This window comes from Falco peregrinus, chromosome 18 (assembly GCF_023634155.1).
Source record: "Falco peregrinus isolate bFalPer1 chromosome 18, bFalPer1.pri, whole genome shotgun sequence".
In the NCBI taxonomy this organism is placed as follows: domain Eukaryota; kingdom Metazoa; phylum Chordata; class Aves; order Falconiformes; family Falconidae; genus Falco; species Falco peregrinus.
In genome coordinates this window covers 5,922,398-5,942,447 of record NC_073738.1, presented here as the reverse complement: position 1 = coordinate 5,942,447, position 20,050 = coordinate 5,922,398, and the positions used below count along the sequence as shown (strand labels likewise).

At 49.6% G+C, this 20,050-nt stretch overlaps 1 protein-coding gene across 5 annotated transcripts in view; it reads left to right on the top strand.

Moving 5' to 3' along the window:
* Positions 1-606: 606 nt before the first annotated feature.
* Positions 607-20,050, top strand: part of MAPT (microtubule associated protein tau) — a 52,916-nt gene continuing 33,472 nt past the window's right edge. For 4 of the 5 annotated variants that reach the window (XM_055790134.1, XM_055790131.1, XM_055790130.1 and 1 more), the window contains exon 1: positions 608-744. The gene's annotated coding sequence lies outside the window, so the exon portion shown is untranslated. Of the gene's footprint in view, positions 745-20,050 lie in introns of all 5 variants that reach the window. The other variant, XM_055790135.1, reaches the window with a different exon arrangement.

The window sequence follows — 20,050 nt, the reverse complement described above, 5'->3', positions numbered from 1 at the left end:
ATGGCATTCTGGGGCTTGTTGGTCGTGCAGACAGCAGCCCAGAGCCGCCTGCCCTGTGCACAAGGCTGCTGTCTCTGTAGTGCGGTGCTTGCCATGGACAAGGTTGTGCCAGGATGGCTGCACACTGTAGCTGCTGCCGGGGGCTGGCGAGGAAGGGACGGGCGCTGCCAGCAGCTCGCTGCCCTCAGCGCGTTCATCTCCCGGGATATGGCGGGCAGCGGCCCGCAGCAGCGCCGCGCCTCAGCCGGTGGCTCCGTCCCCCGCCGCAGGTGGCTGCGTGGGACGCGTGGCCAAGCGGGAGCCAGGGCGGCACGTCCCCTCGCCGCGGGGCTGTGACAAGCCTGGGTGGGGGGGGCGCGGGACCCCCGGGAGAGCCCCACACCCGCCCCCCCTCAGCGCCCTCTGCGCCCTCTGCGAAATGGCGTCGGGCTGGGGCGGCCAGCGCGCGAGCGCCCCCTGCTGGGCGGGGCCACGCGCGCCCGCGTGCCGCAGACAAAAGACCGCGGCGGCCCCTCCCGCCCCGCCCCGCCCGCCGCGCATGCGCCACCCGCCGCCGGGGGGGCCCTCCGGGATGGGGGGCAGGGAGCAGTGCGGCGCATGCGCCCTGCCGCTGCGCGCCCCCCGCCGGCTCGGCGAAGGTTCCGGAGCTCGCGCGCGCCCCCCGGCCCGCCCCGCCCCCGCCCCGCCCGCGCCGCCGCTGTCACTCGCCGCCCGGCTCCGGTGCGGACTCCCCTGCAGCGGCAGGTAGGGCCCCGGCGGGAGGCGGGATGGGGTGCTGCACGGCCGGGCCCCCTCTCCCCGGTCTCCCGGCGCTGCGTTTCGCTGTCCCCACGCTGAAAGCCTGAAACGGGTGGAGCAGAAAAAAAAAAGCGCCCCACCAAAACGCCTAAAACCAGCCATTTCAGCCCAAAAAATCGCTGCGGAGGGGCGCGTCACCCCCGGTTGCCGGTGTGCCCGGGGGCCGCCTCGGCAGCCCGCTCGCTGCAGCAGTGCGAGGGGCGTCCCCTGCGGCAGCGCTGCCGCCCGGCTGCAGGTGCGGGGAGGGAGGGTGGGGGGTGGATTTTATTTTTTTTTTTCCCTTTCCCCTTTTCAACGTTTTTTTAACCCCGTTCCCTGCGGCAGGTGGGGCCGGGGGCTGTGCCGGCGGGGCTGCGGCAGGAGGGGTGGGCAGCGCCTTCCCACCCCGGCGCGGTGCCATCTTCTGCAGCCGTCCGTGGGGAGGGGGGAGGCGGGGGGCAGCTGTAATTAAAACAGGTAAATTAAAATTAATCAATAATAGAAAACCATGAGGAAAAAGGCGGTTCAAAAAACCGGAGCTGTCACGCCCAGCCCGAAATGTTGGGGTGGCAAGCGTTATTGAGGTCACGGTGCCCCGGAGTTGCCGTGCTTTGTGCATCCCCCAGGTGCCCCAGCCGAGAGGTTCCAATATTTAACGTTAACGGCGCGGCGGCCCCAGGTGGGTTCCCGTGCTGTCCGACCCCGCGTGTCTGCCAGCCGGGCTGGGGATGCTGGTGCCCAGCCCGGTGGGCTTGGGGCTGGGGTGGTGCTTCTTGGCGTAACTGGTGGTGTCAGCTCTCCTGGATGTGCCTCACACCTCACAGGCATCCCTGCATCCTGCCGAAATGGTCCCCTTGCCCCTTTCATTAGCTTCTTTCTGTGCTGCTTGTTCTTCCTTGTCCTAAAATCGCACCAGGCGGGGCGGAGGTCTGGCCCCCTTCCTGGGCTTTCCCTTTTTTCCTGTAGTTGCTGAGTATTTCTTTGTTTTAAGCCTAGCTAAACAGGTGCAAAATGGGAAGTTTTTCTGCCAGGTGTTTCCAGGCGGGCTGCGTGGCACACCTGCCCTCCTGGCTTGGAGCAATTAAACCCATCAGGAGTAGAAACCACTTACTTCAGGTAAGGGATGGAGATTTCTGCCTGCATCCCTGTCTGCCATGTTAGCACAAGGGAGGATTTGGCTAGGGAGGATAATTTTCTTTTTTTTTTTTTTTTTTTTTTTTAACACCTAGAAATGCAGTCCTGTTGTTTGTTCACAGAGGGTAGCTGCCATCGCGTTAAAGGGAGTTTCTCCTTCCATTTGCTGGTGGTACCACCACGCGAGGTGCAGCTCCATTTGCAGCAAGAGGCTGGTCTTGCTTAGAAACGGGCTTGCTGGAACAAGCAGCTGAGATGAGCTAAGCTGTCACTTCAGCAATTTGTATGCAGTATATTCCTGAGCTGTCCTGCGTTTATCTGCGTGGATCTGGGCAGATGTCTAATGTGTGTCTGAATGAGTGGAACAAAATTCACTACTGAGAATCATTAATTTGTTATGTCGAGCAATGGCTGCCCTCTTGCATCTGATGAAGGGTTTTTGCATTTGCTGCCAATACCTCACGTTTGGAGTGTTTAATGGTTTTCCTTGTGCAGTTCAATTTTTTTGCGTTTTTCTCTCAAGGTAGTCAATCAAAACAGATCTCAGTTGAGTGGTTTACTGGCTGCTCTTGAGAGAAGGAAAATCAAAATCTCATTCTCTCTAGAAATGAGAAATAGGCTAACCCAGTTACACTTTGTTCCCTCTTGATATGCAAAATGATTGTTTTTTACCCCAAGATGTGCAACTTAAGGAGAAAAGCAAGGTGCTGGCTGACTTGCCTGTAGTGCATAGGGGTTATCCAGGTGGATAATTCACACCTGTAAAAGTGTTGCATTTTCTTGCTCTAGACAGAGTAATGGGTGTTTGAAGGGAGGTGTATGGCTGTGGCATACATCCCCGTGCCATCCCCCAACGTTAGCAGAGGTACCTCATGCTGTTGAATGCCCTTGGAAATGAAGGCTTGCCTTCAGGGCTTTGGAATTAAGATGCAGGTGGGGTTTGTTTTTTGAGACCCAGCTCTTGTGTTCTGGGAAAGTGAGATGCCTGTCCCAGAGGTTGGTTGCTTGGGTCTCCATCCTCCATAAGGCTTGATTGCAGTACGAGAGGATCTTAGGACAGCTGAGTCTTGAACACACAGAACTTAAAATGAAACACTTGGGCGAGGTCTGTTTGGTGTAAAAGGTTTTTAGGTCATTAGTGTGTGCATGGAGATGCCCAGTACTGTGGGTATGTCTTTATCTTGCATGGCAAGATGGCCAGAAGCTGACCCTTGAGAAACTTGAGGTAGCTCTGCCTGTTTTAATGAGTGAAAGTGTGTAGCATGGTTGTTGTTATTTGAAGCCTTTAAATGAAGACTCTTGTTTCCCTCTAAAAGAGGACCCATTTGTTCAGCCCTGCTCTGGAACAGCTTGCTGCTGACCTGCAGCTTTCAGGTGAACTTGTTACAAAGGTCCCACCTGACATGAACATGAGACACATCAACATATTGTGGGTCTCTGCCAAGGCTATTAGCTGCTCTGGAAGGGGCAGGTGGCATCACTGATAAGATACGGACATTTACCCTTCATCAGTTGGGATTAGCTGAGATGAGGACAGAAGTGACAGGACCTCTGTGTGAACCTGTGGGGAGCTCCCGTGGAAGGGAAATGGGTCCAGTCCCTGCAGGTGACAAGTGCAATAGTATGGGTTTTGTGTCCCTCCCTTATTACATGCCCTTTTCAAGTACTATGTTAAGTATTTACAGGTCAGGCTTCTAATTAGTCTTCCTCACCCTGCATCAGTTCCTCTGTATTGCCTTGCTGTCCTCTGCTTCTAGCCTCTTTCTAACCGAGGCATTTAGTTCAAACTGTCCCATTGCCTCTATGCTTGATAAACTGCAGTTTCAGCTGGACCAAGTAAACATATTTATCTGTCCTGAACAAGGAGTGCTGCAGCTTTCTCTTTTCCTTCCTGAGAGCCATGGGGAAGTCTGCTCCCCTGGCCAGGAGAGCAGTCCTCGCAGGATAAAAGTGAGGGAAATGTGGCACTGCAAACTGCTCTTTCCATGTTGAGGCTGAGCCCAATGTAGCTAGTCAGGGATACTTGCAGCATGCCAGTAAGGTAGGTGTCTTATTCTTCTGCCTTTCATGTTCCTCTGCTTCATTTTGGAAAAATTCTGTTCTTCATTGCATGCTTGTGGATCTGTGTTGCATCATTGTCTTTTTTTTTTTTTTTTTTTTCCCCAGGGTTTTGCCAGTCAGGGGATTTGGAAGTGGTTGTATTTGCTGGGGCTTAGCTGAGCGGTTCTTAATGTGTAGTAGCAGGGAGTAATGCAAATTGCTCCTTGATGATGTTTATATCCTCATTTGGAAGTTGGGCTTTGCAGCATCATGTGGCTGTTAGAAACGGCTGGGGAGAGCCACGTTGAAAATGCTTTTGAGATGGTGTCTCTGCTGTTCCTTCTGAAAGCCAGTGTTCATCAGCATAGGAGAACAAATTGTCCAGCAGCACAACTGTAACCACTTTGCCTGTTGGAGTGTCAGTGTGCGCCTGTATGGACGGTTGGCATAGCTGTTCGAGATGTGGGTGCTGGGGTGTGTCCACATCCAGACTTTCAGACAAATCCCTTTTGGTTTGCAAAGTGTTGAAAATTGGATTATGAAGCAGTGTCTGAGGGGAAATGCTGAGGGTGGCCGTTCCCTTTTTTCCCAATAGGAATGTTATTCAAAAGCTGGAGAAAGCTGTAGATTTGAGTTTGTCTTGAGCAGAATAAGCTTATCTTCCCAGCCCAGTGCGCTGATGAGGCTTGGTTGTTGTCTCTGCATCTTTTGAAGGAGTGTTGCTAATTTAGCTGTAGCAATGCTCTGATGCTTGATGAATCAAGAAAGAATCAGGGTGCTGGCTTCAACCCAGCTCCCAGTATTTTCCAGTTTGCTTAGCCTGCTGGTGGTTGAGGTCAGTTGGCTAGTAGGTTGGCTTATTGCTTCCTAGGCTGTGTGCTGGCTGTATGTAGGTGTGGACAGAGAGTCAGAAGCCTGTAGTGAAGTGCCCTGGACTTGTGACAGACTTTTGTGTCCTTCATCTGGGTGATGCTGAGAGGGTGTGCGGTGTGTTAGGGCTGTCACTGGTGGAGCTGCTGGAATGTGGCGCAGGTTTAGGAGGGCTGTGGCTCTGCACGCAGGTGAAGCCACCAGCCCATGAACAACAGGGTTGTGCGTTGTGCTTTCTGGGTATATGGCTTGCTGCAAGGTCTACAAAGCACTGTGAACCCTTTCTTGCAGAAGCAAAACAGACCTCTTAAGCTGTATTAGAACAGCTGAGGCTGTTAAACAAAATGAGGGATGTTTCCCTTGTGTGCCTGCCCATAGCCAGGTGGAGGGGGAACCCCAGACTCAGCATCTTGGCTATTCCCAGCCTCTGCTTAGAAGATGCACCAGCTGATGGCTTGGGAGGACAGCAGCTTTCAGAGGACCTCTATTGCTGCAGTTGCATCGGAGCTGGCTGGCTTTCTAGGTTTTTCTACCCATCCAGTGTAATATCTTTCTGCCTCGGGAGCTTTGCTTGCTTAACTGGTGTTTAGACTCCAGAGGTGGGCTGGCATGGTGTCTGGGGCTCACCCCAAGGGCATGTCCTTGCACTTGGGGGTGCTCATCAATGAAGAAGGCATTGCTGTAATGCATGGGTTGCATAGGCTGGGCTTTGCCTACCTACGGAGACAGAAAAGAAAGGAAATTGCAGAAGTAACTTGAACTGGATTGCTAATCCTTGCAGAGCAGTGCAGAGATGTTCCCACTCATCGCAGACCAGTCCTGGGAAGAGAATGAGGGTGAGTGGTCCTGGGCAGAGGTCAGTGGGCTGTTTGGTGGCAGGCAGTCCTGACAAAACCTTGCAGAGCATCAAGCTGGCTCAGCCCCACCAGAGGTGCAGCCCTCAGTTTGGGTCACTGCTCCTGCCTGGAGGTGCATAAGCAGTGGCGTGTCTGCTCTGTGCAGTGCTCCCACCTGCCTTTTTAAGATGAACAGCCCTCAGTCCCAAGCTGTCTTTGCAGGTCACCCCAGGTTGTGGTGGTTATAGCAGAAAACTAAAGTGGACCTTTAGGTAATCCCTTGTGTGGTTAAGGTGGGCACAGCTCTGCTGTGAGGGACTGAAGGCATCTCTGAATCTCTTGCAGCAGGATGGATCTCCTCCATCCACGAGTTGTAGCTGTGTTTGGCAGTGAAATCTGCTGGTTGTAGGCTGCTTTTTTTTTTTTTTTTGAAGTGCCTGTGGAAAGCATATGCAGTTTACACTGGAGTCTGGAGGAGCTGTATCTGTGCCTTTAGACTTGAGTGGATTTTCTTTGCAAGTCTAATAAGCCCTTCATGCTCCTCAAATCAATCCACTGATTTTTCCCTTTCCCTTCCAAGCAGTCCGATCAGTAAAGGCAGTCATTACATGTGGCGTGGCTTGTGTTTTCAGTGTCTTTTCTTTAAATATCCAAGAAAAGGGAGCACCAGGGGATACCTTCTGTTAAGCTAAAAGGATTATCGCTGCAGTTGCGCTAATTATTTCCATCTTTGCAGCCTCCCTGCTGTACCTGCCCTGACCTCTCTTCCTAGAACAGATCTGGTAGCCCTGTCTGTCCATCTTTGCCTCTGTGCCCTCCCTCAGTGCTGTCCTTGAATTACTTCGGAGCAGTTGGTGGGACTGCACCGTCAGTGCCCTGGGAAGGCAGGTCCATTTGTCCCTCAGCTGTCCGATTCAGTTGGCCAGTGTGTGTGTTGCTCTTCGGTGAGCTGTGGCTCAGCTGTCTTTGATGCTGCTGTAAGGCACATGGGAAGGATGAAGGCTGATGGGGGTCATTGTGGGACGAAGTGCAGTCTTAAGGGACAGATTATACAAGCCCGTGGGAAGGAGGACTGTATTAAACTGCCATTCGTGGGGAAACCTAGCACTTACAAGAGGTGATGAAACCACTTGTGTTCATGGGTTTTAATAGCATGTGTGACTTTGAATGCTGTGTGCTACAGAGTTGCAGGGCTTTCTGCCACTTGTCAGCATTTCACTTTATGGCTGCCCGTCCCAGGCTCCTGTCCCAGGCTGTCTGCCTGGAAGTGCCTGATGTAATTTCAGATGGATTTCATGAGTGTGTCAAGTCACTCGCTGCAGAATGAAATTCCTTGGGGTGTTTGTAAATGGCTCAAAAATATCTAAACAAGCCTCTCCCCTGATCCTTGGACACATCCAGCTCAGCGATGTGCATGTTTGTGCTGGCCTGGAGATCCATTTCTGAGATAAATCAGCGGTCTTCCATACATTGGAAAGAAGCATTTGCTGGGATGCCCTTTTGAAGTTGAAACTGGAGAAGCAGGAGGGTGTGTGTTGAGAGTGGTGAAATACTTCTCTGACTAAGAAACATTTCATCTTTAATTTGATCAAAGCTTGACTGAGATCCTGGATGCACTGGCTTGGTCTTACTGTGACGGTGTGTGTGTGTCTCGCTCACATGCAGCTCTGCTCCTTCTTTCTCTCAAGTGTTGTTTCATGTGAGATTCCTGGTACAGGGAACACATTTGGCCAGATGTGTACATTCTCGGTTGAGCTGAGGGCAGAGCAGGCCTGTCACAGTCAAGATGAGAGGCAAGATGGTGGGCAAGTAATTTTTGTCTTGGCTGGCTGCTGTGGTCTCATGTATCCAGGTAGTGGGGTGAGTCTTTGGCAGAGGGTGAAGGATGGTGAGTGCAGGCATCACATGAGCTTTCATCGGGCTGAGATGCAGCAAAATGCAAGTGGAAGGACAAGAAGGGGGCTGAAGAGATGCAGTAAAGCTAGCTGAAGGTTTTGTGCATACTGTATTCTCCCTGGGTCCCTGTCCTGGGAAGGGGCTGTTGGATCAATGACTGGAAGTATGGTGTTGCGAGGGTTTTGGGAGTAGGTTGAAAACTTGCTTGTGCTGGGGTTATAGGTGACAAAATGTCCCTGACCCGGTTTGCAGGGCTCAAGGTGTGTTCATTGTGTGGTTAGTTTGAGGACACAGCGATGACAGAAAGGGTTTGCCGGAAGAGACTGTCCCAAGAGAAGGGATAATCTAGTGGGATGAGCTTCCTGGAGGCTGGTTTGTAGCTCTAACCTTTTGTGAATTCTCAGGGTTATGTGTCAGTGCAGGCTGGCAAGGGGAGCCTCTGCATAAAAATACAATTTTTATCTGAAAGTGTACTTCACTTTGGTATGGTCAGAAGTAAATGAAACCTAAGATTTTGTAAATGTGGCTTGTGTTCCTTTCCTAATGCTGACCCTCCTTTTACAAAGTGCTGACCAGCTCCATGCAGGTGCTGAGTATTTTATTACCCTCCCACTGCAGATCCTGGATGTGATGGGGTAGGAGTTGCAGGACTGAATTACCTTTGTGGTTTAAGGTGAGACCTGTGACGAAGCTGGCTCGTATGGTTGTGTTACAGAAGTGGAGTTTCACGTGCTCTCTGCTGGTAGCTGTAGCTTGTGGTGTCAGACATCAGATGTTTGTGAGCCCAAAGCTGGGTTTTAATCTGAAGTCAGAATTGCCTTTTGTGGTTCATTTTCAGATGCTGCTTAGTCTGAATTCAAGGGCAGACTTTAAGCAAATTCTGCCCTTTGAAGTTACTACTTTATTTGTAGTTTTACCTACTGCCTCATCAGCATGATAAATGATGCTGCCCTGGAGCTAGCTGGAGGGGTTTGCAGAAGTAGCTTTTAACAATGGACATCTCCAAATTGGACAGAAAACTACATGCTTTTCCCTTTTCTTCTGCTGTAATAATGGAGAGCCTGGCAGGCATATATAAGCAGAAGTAATAAACGTTGCCGTTGGGTACAAAAAGGAAAACAGGTTAAAAATCCAGCTAAAGATCTACTGCTTGAGCTGTGGTGTTGCTTGTAGACACTGCCCATCAGTAAGCAAGAGAACAGAATCAGAAAGGCTGGGACTAAGATGAGGGTATTGGACCTATCCTGTGACAAAGGGAGTGACTCTGGGGCTTGCAAAGAGGAGACTTGCGGGGGTTGTGGTGGTGGATGGGTGATCTGAAAAAGGGCAACTGTGAGCTGGAGAGAGGATCTACCACGATGCAGCTAGGTTTTGTTCTCATCCTGAGCAGTGTGTGCATCTTGGGTACCTGCCAAATCCAAGCACCATGTGCACATGCGGGCATGCTGTCCTGTCTCCCTTCCTTTCTCATCAATCTTTCCTGTGCTTGTCCTCTTTCCCTTCCATTTTGAATCTTGCCTGGAGAACCAGATTCATGTTCTCCTGCAGTGCTCTTGGGAGCCTCTTCGCTGGGGCAGCTGATGCTTGCGGGGCCCTTCCCTTGGGCAAGTGCTCAGCAGCTGGACTTGCTGAGAGCATGAGCAGGGCCCAGCTCCCTGCAGAACGTACTGGTCTTCCAGCATTGGGAACCCTTATTTTATGGTTTTGTAGAATACTTGGCATGAGTTTTGCCTTTCCCCGATTTTAGTGGTAGCTGAATTACCTTGCTAGCTCCTTCCTTCCCCCAGGTTCCTCAAGGTGAGAGGCAAAGAGAGTCATGGATGCTGTTTAATGTGAAGGCACTTATTAATGCTTAAACTCAAATATGTCGCTGCTTTTATTTTGTCTAATAATAGGGTTTATTGTCACAGCTGTCTTGAGGTCCACGCTCAGCTCCAAAGCGTGTTTCATCAGTTATTGTTGCTCGTATACTTCCCTTATGGAGGGGTTTTTAAATCCATGAGTGGGTTTGTGGGTTTGCTCTATCAACATCCAAGAGCTTCTTCGTGCTTAAATTATTCTTGAATGGAAGAATACTGTACCGTAGTTGCAGCAATGTTTGTGTGCAGGTGAAAAGCACCTTACCAATGCTCGTGGCAAAATAGCTTGAAATGGCCTGGTTGGATTGCTAGAAAGTTCTCGTTAGCAAGAGGAAGCTGGGCATACCTAGGTGATGCTGGAGGGAGATCAGCATGCATAAAGTGAGTTTTGGAACTGCGTAAGGATCACTAGGCACTGAAGTCCGGTAGTCTGCAGAGAGAGTGCCCTGAACACATACCATCTATGAAAACGGGCCTTTCTGTAAGGTGGGTGAAGCTCCTGCCTCGCCTCGGTGTGAGAACAGGAGGCAGCATCTCCCGCCCGCAGTGCGCTGCTCTCTGCCTCCCTTGGGAAGGAGTACAAAGCGCTGTGGCTCTAGGTGTGGTCAGAGCCTCTTCAGATAGTCTGCTGCTACTCGTGCACTGCAATAAAAAGAAGCACTACCGAAATACTGGCAACCCTGTTTATTCCAGCCTTTGTATTAATGATTTCGGTAGAGCCTGTGACCTTACCAAACATGAATAGATCCCTGGTAACCCGAGACCAGGAGTAATATTATTTTAAGCAGGAAGTAAAGCTCTGAAGCAGACTTGTCCTTTTATACATATCATACGTGTGACAGCAGAGCTGCATTTAGAGCTGAAAGGGGATAAAATCCCTGAGGAGACTGATTGCACCTGGTTTATTTTTAACGAATGTACTAGGGGATATTGAGCCTGAGTTCCTAGACTTGGGGCAGTCTTAAATTCAGACAATTTCCACTCTTCACCCCTGTGGAAAGGAAGATGGGCATCAACTGGGCTTCCAGCTAATTCCTGGGGATGATGAAAATGCACATGGATTCGGATTTTATTTTTTTTTTAACTTGCTCCTCCTTTAGCCTTTGGGTTGGGAGGGGAAATAATGGTTTTACAACTCTTTGGCTGAATTTATGGTCTGGGTTCCCATGTGGGCTGTGACTGTTCATGCTGCCTGCATCTGCTTTTGTTGCAAAACTGCTCATCTGCTCAATAAAACTAGAATCAAGGCAAGACAGATTGCTACCTGATTGTCATCCCCAGTGGCCCAAACTGGGCAAAGACCAGCTGGACAGACATCAGAGTACTCAGTAGGGATGTGTTTTGTGTATGAAGGTTTTTATTTGCTGTTCATCCTTACTTGAAAAGCCTTGTTTGTCTTGTGCCTCGGCATGGTTCAAACTGTGCTCCCTTGTTCTGAAAGGTACAAATGCAGCTTCTGTTGGGTTTTTGTTTTTAGAAGGAAGAACTCTGGCTCCCGAACTCTTAACTTGTGCAGGGTATCAGGAGACACTACTGTCTTCTGCCACACCTCTTGCTTGCTGTTCATGCCGTGGTGTATGAAACTTGGAGCTAGGACAGGCCCCTGGCGGAACTGTGGCAAGCCGTGAGCAGCCTGATCGGCCGCTCCCTGTGACTGGGGCAGCAACTTCCCAGTGCTCAGCAAGGTGTGAACCTGCTGGGGTGCCCAGCCCTTTTCCCCATTACTCACTGATGTGGTTGGCCTGTCCCAGTCCCTGCTGTCTCTGTGAAGAGTTGAATGATGCACTCATCCCTTGGCTGTGCTTTCCCGATGATGGCTTTTTTCCTTGACCTCCTCCAGATTAGGGGTTTTTTTTCTGCATTTATCATCTTCTTACCTCTTCTGATACAGATTTAATTAAAAAATGCTAATTTTAGTTTTTAATAAATACTGTTGTGAACATTTTGAGGGAACTGTTTTCTTCCGCTGTTATGCAATAACATGACAAGGGAGATGTAGGTGTAGCAGAAATGCTGGATGAATGTCCTATTGTTTGTGTCTTTTGTGTGTCTTTTGGCCTTAAAAAAAAAAAAAAAAAGACATTTAGGAAACACACGCTGGCTTTTGACCTCATCTGAAGTGTCTCTTATTCATGTAAAGCAAAAATAATGCAGAAAAGCTAGACAAAAGCTAAATCACCTTTTCCAAGTCCTGTCATGTTGCATAGTGACTGCTGGACTGAGGACAAGTCCTCCTAAAGTCCCAAAAGCTTGTGAGGTCTGTCATGTTTGTTTTTTTTCTAGGCTAAGAAACCAGTGTGTAAGGAATGCATGACTCTTTTCTTCCCCTGTATTTATAGAGAGCCTGTCCTGGTAAGGTATCCTGCTGGATGCCAGTGCTCTCAGCCATCTTCGGGATGCTGGAACTGGACACTATGGGGCCAAAGGGTATTTGGTGCCCAGTTTGGGTATCAAGCAGTAATGGCTTGGTGAAATAAGCACTGTGGCTGAACTGTGTGGGTGATGGTTTGTCACAGGAGTGCGTAGAGGCCTGTGTTTCCCATTGCAGTGGTAAGCTGTGGCTTTTCAGGCAAGCTGGTAATGCCTGTTCCTGCATGCCTGTGTCTGACCTGCTTACCCTGGGCTTCTGACCATTGCTGAGGGCAGCGAGTGTCACTGCTTAACCCAACTGACTGGACACCCTGTCCACTTCCTCCCTGTTCCTTGTAGTGGTAGTGTCTCTCTGCTGTAGGACACTGGAGACCACTTCTGCATCTGCAACCTTTGCAGTCAGGAGCCCTGCAGGACTTGGATCCTGTAGAAGTGAGATAGTGCTCCCTGGGAAAACCCACCTGACTTGGCTTCTTCCCTGGGACAGGCTTTCTGTCACTGCAAGAGCGATGCCAGCCATGGTGGTGTGGCAGTAGCTGGAGCAGATGGTGCTGTTGTCATAATTTTAATTTCTATCCATGTGTTGAAACAGCACAAAATAACTTAAGAAATGAAGGCCCGATTTGAGAAGATACCTTGAATGTTTTCCTTGCCCTGAGAAAATCTCCTGCAACATTAGGGTCCACAGCACTTTCCCAGTTCTGTCGCATCCACTCTGGCTAGGATCACTTGGATTCGTAGGCTAGAGCTCTGGCATGAAGTTCTTTTATGTTTTATGTCTTCATTACTGTATCAGCATTGCATATTCACAGAACTTCTGTCACGGTGCAGCGAATGTTGTCAGCACTGTGAAATCAAAGAAAGAGGAGCAGCTGAGATCAAAGTAAGCAATAAACACATACCTTGTGTCTTGACAGTGCCTTTTTCAAGCCAGAGGCAATTCCTGGAGGGGCTCAAGGTGCAGCTGGATGGCAGCTGGTGCTGGCCTCCCACGCTTCCCCCTCTGCTACCTTGGTGCTCCAAAGCTGGGGTGAGATGACCCATAGCACTACTGTCACATACAGTTTCTGCCTGTGAGGGGTTCAGTTTCTGCTGGTTTAGTGCCTTGAACCACATTCCAGTGGGGTACTGGAGCAGTGCTGGTGGTGTAAGGAATAAGGACCAAGCAGTGTGATCTGGGCCTGGCTTGTCAAACTGCAGCCTTGTTCTACCAGTTCTGAGGCAGGAGCCTTGCTCTTCCGACCTTTCCACAATGAAAACGTCGCTGCTCTGAGGCCGGGGTACCACCTACTTATTTTTTTGGGCCCTTCCTGTGGAACTGCACCACGTGTACACATTACTGGTTTGGTTAAGGTGGAAAGTGATACCAAGTACCTAAATCTTCAAGTCCATTTACAGGTGTAAGTGAAGTTTTCTTCCCATAAAATTCTCTTAATTTTTGAGGCTTCTGGTTGCATGTTGATCTCTTTCCAGTGTCTGCATCATTTGAGCCTAGCACCAAACAGAGCAGCATCGTCTGCCTTTGCATATGGGAGCAGTAGCTAGTGTGCAGCCTGCTCACTGCTTGCACCGTGGCCAGCTGGCTACAGCAGCTCCTGGGAAGTGCAGGATGTGCAGCCTTCCAGCACAGGAAGGCTTAACCCTGCTTGCGTGTCCCTGGGGGCCCTAGCCCTGTGCACCGCAGCAAAGGTGGCTGTTTTCTCCTGCAGCAAAGAAAGAGAACATTCATGGGCCTGGCAGGAAGGCGGCCGAGTACTGCAGAGGGTTTTTCTCCTTGCAATGGACTCTGCAGTTTTTGCACTTAAATGCAGAACATTTAACTCCTTCAATGCAGAGTGTGCTGATGGTGTGTGAACTCTGCAGATGGCTCAGGGCTTGTCTTAGATCCCATGTTCACACCAGGTTTCAGATATCTCTCTAGCCCGTGGCTCTGGTGCACCAAATGGATGCTGTTGTATGTGTGCCACTACAAAAGCCTGCGGAGAAAGGAAATTAGCAGAGCTTTGGTTCTCTCGCTGGCAGACGTCTCTGCTGGGTCCTACAGCCCACGGCTGTGCTACAAAGCTGTAGGTTATAAAATGGAGACAGTGCTGGAGAGCTTGTGTGAGGATGAACAGCAGAGCTGCTTTCAAGGAGTCACTGTTCACTAACGTGCTAGAAACACCTTTATCTGGTGCTTTGGTTGATTGCGTCGCACACTTGCTAGGTGGGGTGAGCTCAGCTCCACGCTGTCTCATCACCCAGCATGGCTTTTTTGACCCTCCTGCTTGTTTGAGGGTGTTTGGTGTCTGTCTGGCTAATAAAGAGCGAGTTTTGGGGTATTTCTCAGCTTTTCAATTGACTGAATTGCATTTCAGGAGCTCTGTCTGGGAACCCAAGAAGGGTGTGACAGTGCTCAGTGTCCTACCAAATTGGCTGTGTTCAGGGAAATGGGGGTGATCTCGTCTGCATCTGTCCGCCTTCCCCTGCCCTGGGATGTGTTGTGGTACCCACTGGAGCATGAAATAAGTCCTGTCAGTTTGTTTCTGACCTCATAATAATGAAGAAAATTGTGATAACCATGAGAAACTGCTGGCCACACTACTAGTCCTGCTTGTGGTAGATTGCAAGCATCCACAGACCAGATGAGCCCTGCCAGGCTCCCTTTACCACTGACTGCTGTGTGAGAGGGACCTTCCTCAACTGCTTATCACGGGAACATCCTTTATAATTGTTCCACGTGAGCAACAGTGTGCAGCAGCTGTCAGTTAGTGGGGATGGATATCTTTTTCTTTCTTCAGGCAGTGCAGTCTCTCAGGAAAGCAGTTTCTTCTTCCTTATGGTGTAATTTGCCGGCCAAGGTAAAGGAGACTTTTGATGGGGCCCAGCACAGTTGTGCTGTTGACCATCCCAGTGACATTTCCAGGAACTTTTCTTTCCTCTTTTCTCTCTCCCCATCCAGGCACACATAAATGTTACTTTTCTGCTGTGGCTGGAAAGTAGCATGCTAAGAACACATTGACTTGTGTTTTCTTCCCTGATGGATTCTTTTTGGTGGCACTGGGTGGTCTGGGGGAGCAACTCCTCCCAGCAGCTGGAGAGAATGTCTAAGAACTTTGCCATGCATAGCAGTTCAGCCACATCTCAGCATGCAGCACAGCCTTTGAAAGGCAGTGCAAGGGAAATATTAGGCTTCCATTTTCTGTTAAGTAAATAATGATTGGTACAAGCCTGAATGCTGGTGAGCCCGCCTTAAAACCTGCAGCAGCAGGGAAGATGCTCTGATTTCCAGCAGGCTGGGCTGAGCCTGGGATGGGAAGAGTCAAAGAGAATTAGCTGGTAAATAAGATCTGCCTTCTCTTTGATCCGCTCTACATGTTCAACTGCTTAAAGGCTTCCCAACAAGCAGGATTTTGAAGGAGGAAGAATTTATCCACCCATAGACCATCCTATGGTTCTGTGACATGCAAGACTGCAAGATACTGCAGTAGGGGGTTGGGAAGAAATCCGAAGGTAGCCTAGTAAATCCCTGCCAAAGAGGCTTCTCTTCCTTCTATTCACAAAGAGCTTGCTGAACAGACAGGACAAGCTTTAAAACTAGTTGCTTCCTTTTTCTCTACTACATGGTAAGCCACTCTGATCAGAGTTTTAATCTAGCTAAAGTTAGTGGACTTAGAGACAGCTTGATCTTTGCATCATAGTATGGAATAAGAACGGCGATCCCGAGTGCTGACACCTCCCTGGGCAGCCATCGTCCTTAAACGCCCTCCTGTAAGCTCACAGAGGAAGCTGGGGCAGGAGCGGGGGCTGCTGTAATGGTTGGTTTTGACTTGGTCAGATAAGACAGGCAAAAAGCAAAAGGTAAGAAAGGGTAAAAGATCAAGGAAGGAAGGTAGTAATAGTGGCAGTGCTCAGGTTTCAGGTGAGACAAAGATGGAGCCCTGCTGCCCTTATGTCCCTGTCCTGTCCCTGAGGAGCTTCCTCTGGTTTCTCTACTCGGGTGCTGCTCCAGAGAGCCCTTCCTGAATGAGAGCAGCACAGCTGGGAGCATGCAGGTTGTGGCATCTGTTGGAGCCTCGCTTCTGCTCTGGTTTGCCCCCAGCCTGCTCCATGACAAGCCTTTTCACCTCTGTTCCCCTTGCAGGGAATGTGGGAATAAGGATGTCTTTGGTAAACCACCTGGTGCTTCTGTCAGTAACAATTGATGCAAGATTCAGAGTTAGTATTTCTACATTGCAAAACACTCGTGTATATTCCCAGCACATTCCTGTTCTTGGGAGAGGCCACGTTTGTGGTGCACTTTTATTTGGGCAGAGAAAAGACATGCAGGTAGAACCATTTCCTATCTCCTGGGTCCAGCTACTCTTGCAGTTTAGGCCGTGGGCTGGAGTTGTGTGCCTGGATAATCTGGTCTCCTAATTGCTACCCTGCTTGGAGGCAGCTGCTGAACTGGGCCTAAGCTGATTTGGGATGGCAAATTCTGTTAGTTTAATTCTCAGCAACACTGAGGAACTTGTCAGTTCGTGAGTATCCCTTGGCTTTTCTGTAGCCCCGAGCATGCCCTGGAGACCTTTGCCAGCTGGTGACCCTCATCAGTTAGCTTGCAGAGCCCTTGGCTGTGGAGAGGTTAGGTTTGTAAGGGCTGTTTACTGATGATTCCCTGAGCTATTGTGTCTTTGAATCCAGCTTGTCTGTTCCTTTTTGGTGCTGTTTGTACGGAGTCGTGGCATCTCAGTACTTGGGGTTTCCTTGCCCTGTTCCCACCCTCACCTTTCCCCATCTCCTTTCCAGATGTGGCAATATGTCATTAGCTGATGTGGGGGTTGTTTATTGCCTGGTCTCCGTAACCTTCAGGTCCCAAATGTGTGTGTGCATGAAGCCAGTGTGACCACTCTTGCTGTGATGAGGCTCCTGTGCCTCAAAGCTGTTCTGCTACGAACCCAAACCCATCTCACGTCTGCATGGAAGGTGGCCAGTCCCCAGAGAGAGGTGTCAAAAGTTCCAGGCTCCCAAGGAGTCACTTTAACATGGAAAAAACATGAAACAAAAAAAATAAATGAAGAAAGGTGCATTTTTGAGACTATTTCTTTTGCAACTCCCTCTTATTGTTCTGAGAGGCATTTGTCAGTCTTTGAACCTGAAGAAGTTTTTCTAGCCTTGTGACTAGATAACTTGAAACTTCAAGAAATTTCTCAACTCACTGAATATTAGGCAGTGCCTGCGATTAATGAGATCGCTGTCCATATTCCTTCCTCTGTCAGCTTCTTGGAAAAACAGTACTTGGAGGTGTACACAAAGGAGATGAAAAGAAAGTTGCTTATGAATTATGAAGATTCTTTCAGGGTGATGTTATTTCATGGAGCTGTCACTCCATTTTAATTAAGTAGTTCGTATGGAATGACGCTTTTTTTAAAACCCTTTAGGTGTTTGATCACCTATCAGAGGTAACAGATAGCTCATGTTGAATTTTCGTTTTCAAGTAACAGGAGTGGATGCTTACTGCCCTTACTGATTAAATAACGGAGGAGGAAGACACTGCTGCGGCTGAGTACAAGATACAATAGCCAAGAGGCTTTACTCTGCCCATGTCTGGAAATTAGCTGGGTGACTGCTTGGACACTGTGTGCTGGTGTAAAGATGGAGCTGCTCGGTTGGGCCCAGTGATGAGTACCAAAGTGTGCAAATCTAACTAGTATCTCTCAAAGCATTGCACTCGCCTTCTGCTGAAATTTCTCTTTCCTCTGTTTTCTTGCAATGTGTGGCTAGTAACTCCCCGCACCCAGCCGCAAACAGATCTGCCAACGCCTAGTTTATTTTGGGATTTGTGCGTATGTAAATCGAGCTATTAGTTCCCAAACTCGTGATCCCTGGAGCTGTGCTGTTTGAATTGCTGCAGATCGAGACTACTTCCTCTGTGATGGGGAATAATGCTGTGGCCGTTCAGAAACAGCGGCTGTCAGAGTGTGCCCTGTCGATCCTTGGGCTGCGGTTGTAGCCCTGTGTGTTACTGGGCTTACGGGTGAGTGGGGTGCAGCTGCTGACCCAGTTTCCTCGGTCGGGCATCGTGGGAGCACTCATCTCCTTGGCACCAGAAGGGTTGCAGGGATGCATTTTTGTGCTCCTTTGTGGCAGTGCTAATGATGTTGTCTGGCACAGATTACGCAAGGCTGAGCACCACCGAAGCACAGCTGTGTGGTCCCCAGCATCTGCTTTCTTCCCCCTTCACCACTGGGCCACTCTCAATAGGGTATGTTGTTTTCAGCCCTGGTTTTATTTACCTTTCATTGTGGAGAAACCTTTTGCCAAGGGATTAAGACTTTGGGGTGCTCAACTTAATTTGGGATCTAAATCTTCCCAGGCGGAGAGTGCTGGAGGCTTTGTGCGTGGTTTGCTGGTGGTTAGCCTGAGCGGCAGCAGAATGAGGGCTCTGCTGTGTCTTTGTGCTGGTGATGATGTGTCCTGACTGTGCTCCAGAAAGGCAGCTGGGGTGCCTGTTTGCTGGCTGTGCAAGAATTGCTGCTGCAGACTGGGCATGGGGCTGTCTGGAGCTGTGTGGCCTCGTGGTCTACAGCGCACAGGGGTCACCAGGCAGGAGAAACATGCTGCTTTACAGGAGAAGTTTCTTTCCAATGCCTGGAGCTGGTTTATGCCCTATAAGCAGGGATTAAATGTGTTCTAGCTGGGAACTTTTTATCTGTTTCGTTCATTTATTGATTTAATTTTCTTTTTAAATCCTGGTTTGCATAGGCCTTCCCTGTTCTCCTTCCCTCTTTATGAAATATTTGTAGCCATTGTTCAGTTCCTCTTGAAGGAGGGATGCAGCAGTCATTCCGTTTGGACCAGTTTTCACATGTGTGGGTTGTGCAAGGGCGGGGGATTACCATGAATTGAGCAGTTGGTTTTATTCGAAACAGTGCTGCCCCAGCTGTGCTGAAAAGCTACTAGAGTAGCTTTTACTTCTGCTGACAGACCAGACCAAGCCATTTTATTGATGCCTTTGAGCCTAACAAGCTATAAATTTGCAGGATGGGTAGTGGAAGAAGAGCAGTGCTTTTAATTTCTGGCTCAGTTCTCCTGGGCATGAATGTAAGACAGTGTCAGGGATATGGCTGCAATGTCTTGACTCATGGTCATGGCGTCTTGCAAATGAAGCCAGGTCAGACTGGCTGCGGGCTGGCACAGAGATCTTTGTGGCCGTTGGAAAAATGGCAGTACATGGTTTTGCAGGCATTGTGGGAGCCATTACATAAAGCAAATAGGCTTTACTGTCAGGTCTCTGCAACCTCCTCTGAGAGGAGTGATGTTGCTTTCAGTATCCTTGCCAAACTCCACAAGGAAAATTTTCCTTTTGAAACATCTTGTGGACCTGGAGCTGACTAACAGCTTTTGCTTCCTGGCCTAAACTGCAGTGCTCTTGATGGCTGTTGAAGGTTTGATCATTTCATACTGGATATGTGGTCCTGCGTGCTTTGGGCTCTTTGGGGTGAAAATTGCTGGTTTGGCTTTTAGCCCGTAACATTTTGTACAGCACAGGCCTGCAGTGACTGTGCAGGGCCAAGTTCAGCCGTGAAATGCTATTCAAATGCTTGAGAGTTGCTCCTGGTTGCTCAATGTTGAGTTTAGTTGGCTGAGTCATGGAGAAGTGCATCCCGAGTCTCCTGATGGCCTGAATGCCATGAGCTGCCCTGCACTGCCTCTGCTCTCCCGATGGATCCATGCACACCTCTGGCTCATCCCTGGTTACAGCAAACAGGAATATCTGCTCCTCTCTAGGTTACACGGCCTGAGGGTAGGGTTGGCAATATTCAACTCTCAAACCAGTTGGAGGCTTGGAGGCCAGTGTTTTGTAATCCTTTATCTCATTGGGAAAGCAGGTCCAAGACTGGGAGTGAAATAGGCTGTGTGCCAGCCTGCGTCTTGTCTTGACGCCGATGCGAAGGGCAAAGCAATTGCATTTGGTGGTATGAGGTGGCTGGGCTCTCACCAGTGGAACGCCCCTCCCGGACAAACTGGATATGTTCAGGGATGCTCAGGCCCTTAAGTCACACATACAAACAGCAGAGGTGCTGGTGGGCTGAGCCTGCACTGCCAGAAATCAGCCTGTTTCTCCTGCTCCTGGCAACAAAAACTTTGTCCCCCTCCTTGCCTCATTGCACAGCTCAAAATGACTGCTCAGTACGCCTCCTCTCTCAAAAGGCGGGCTGAGGGTTTGAAAAATGTGAGGTTTGGAGGAGCTGTTAATTATGGGATAAGCCGTTGCTTTTTAGATAGTGTCCCTGGTTAACAAGA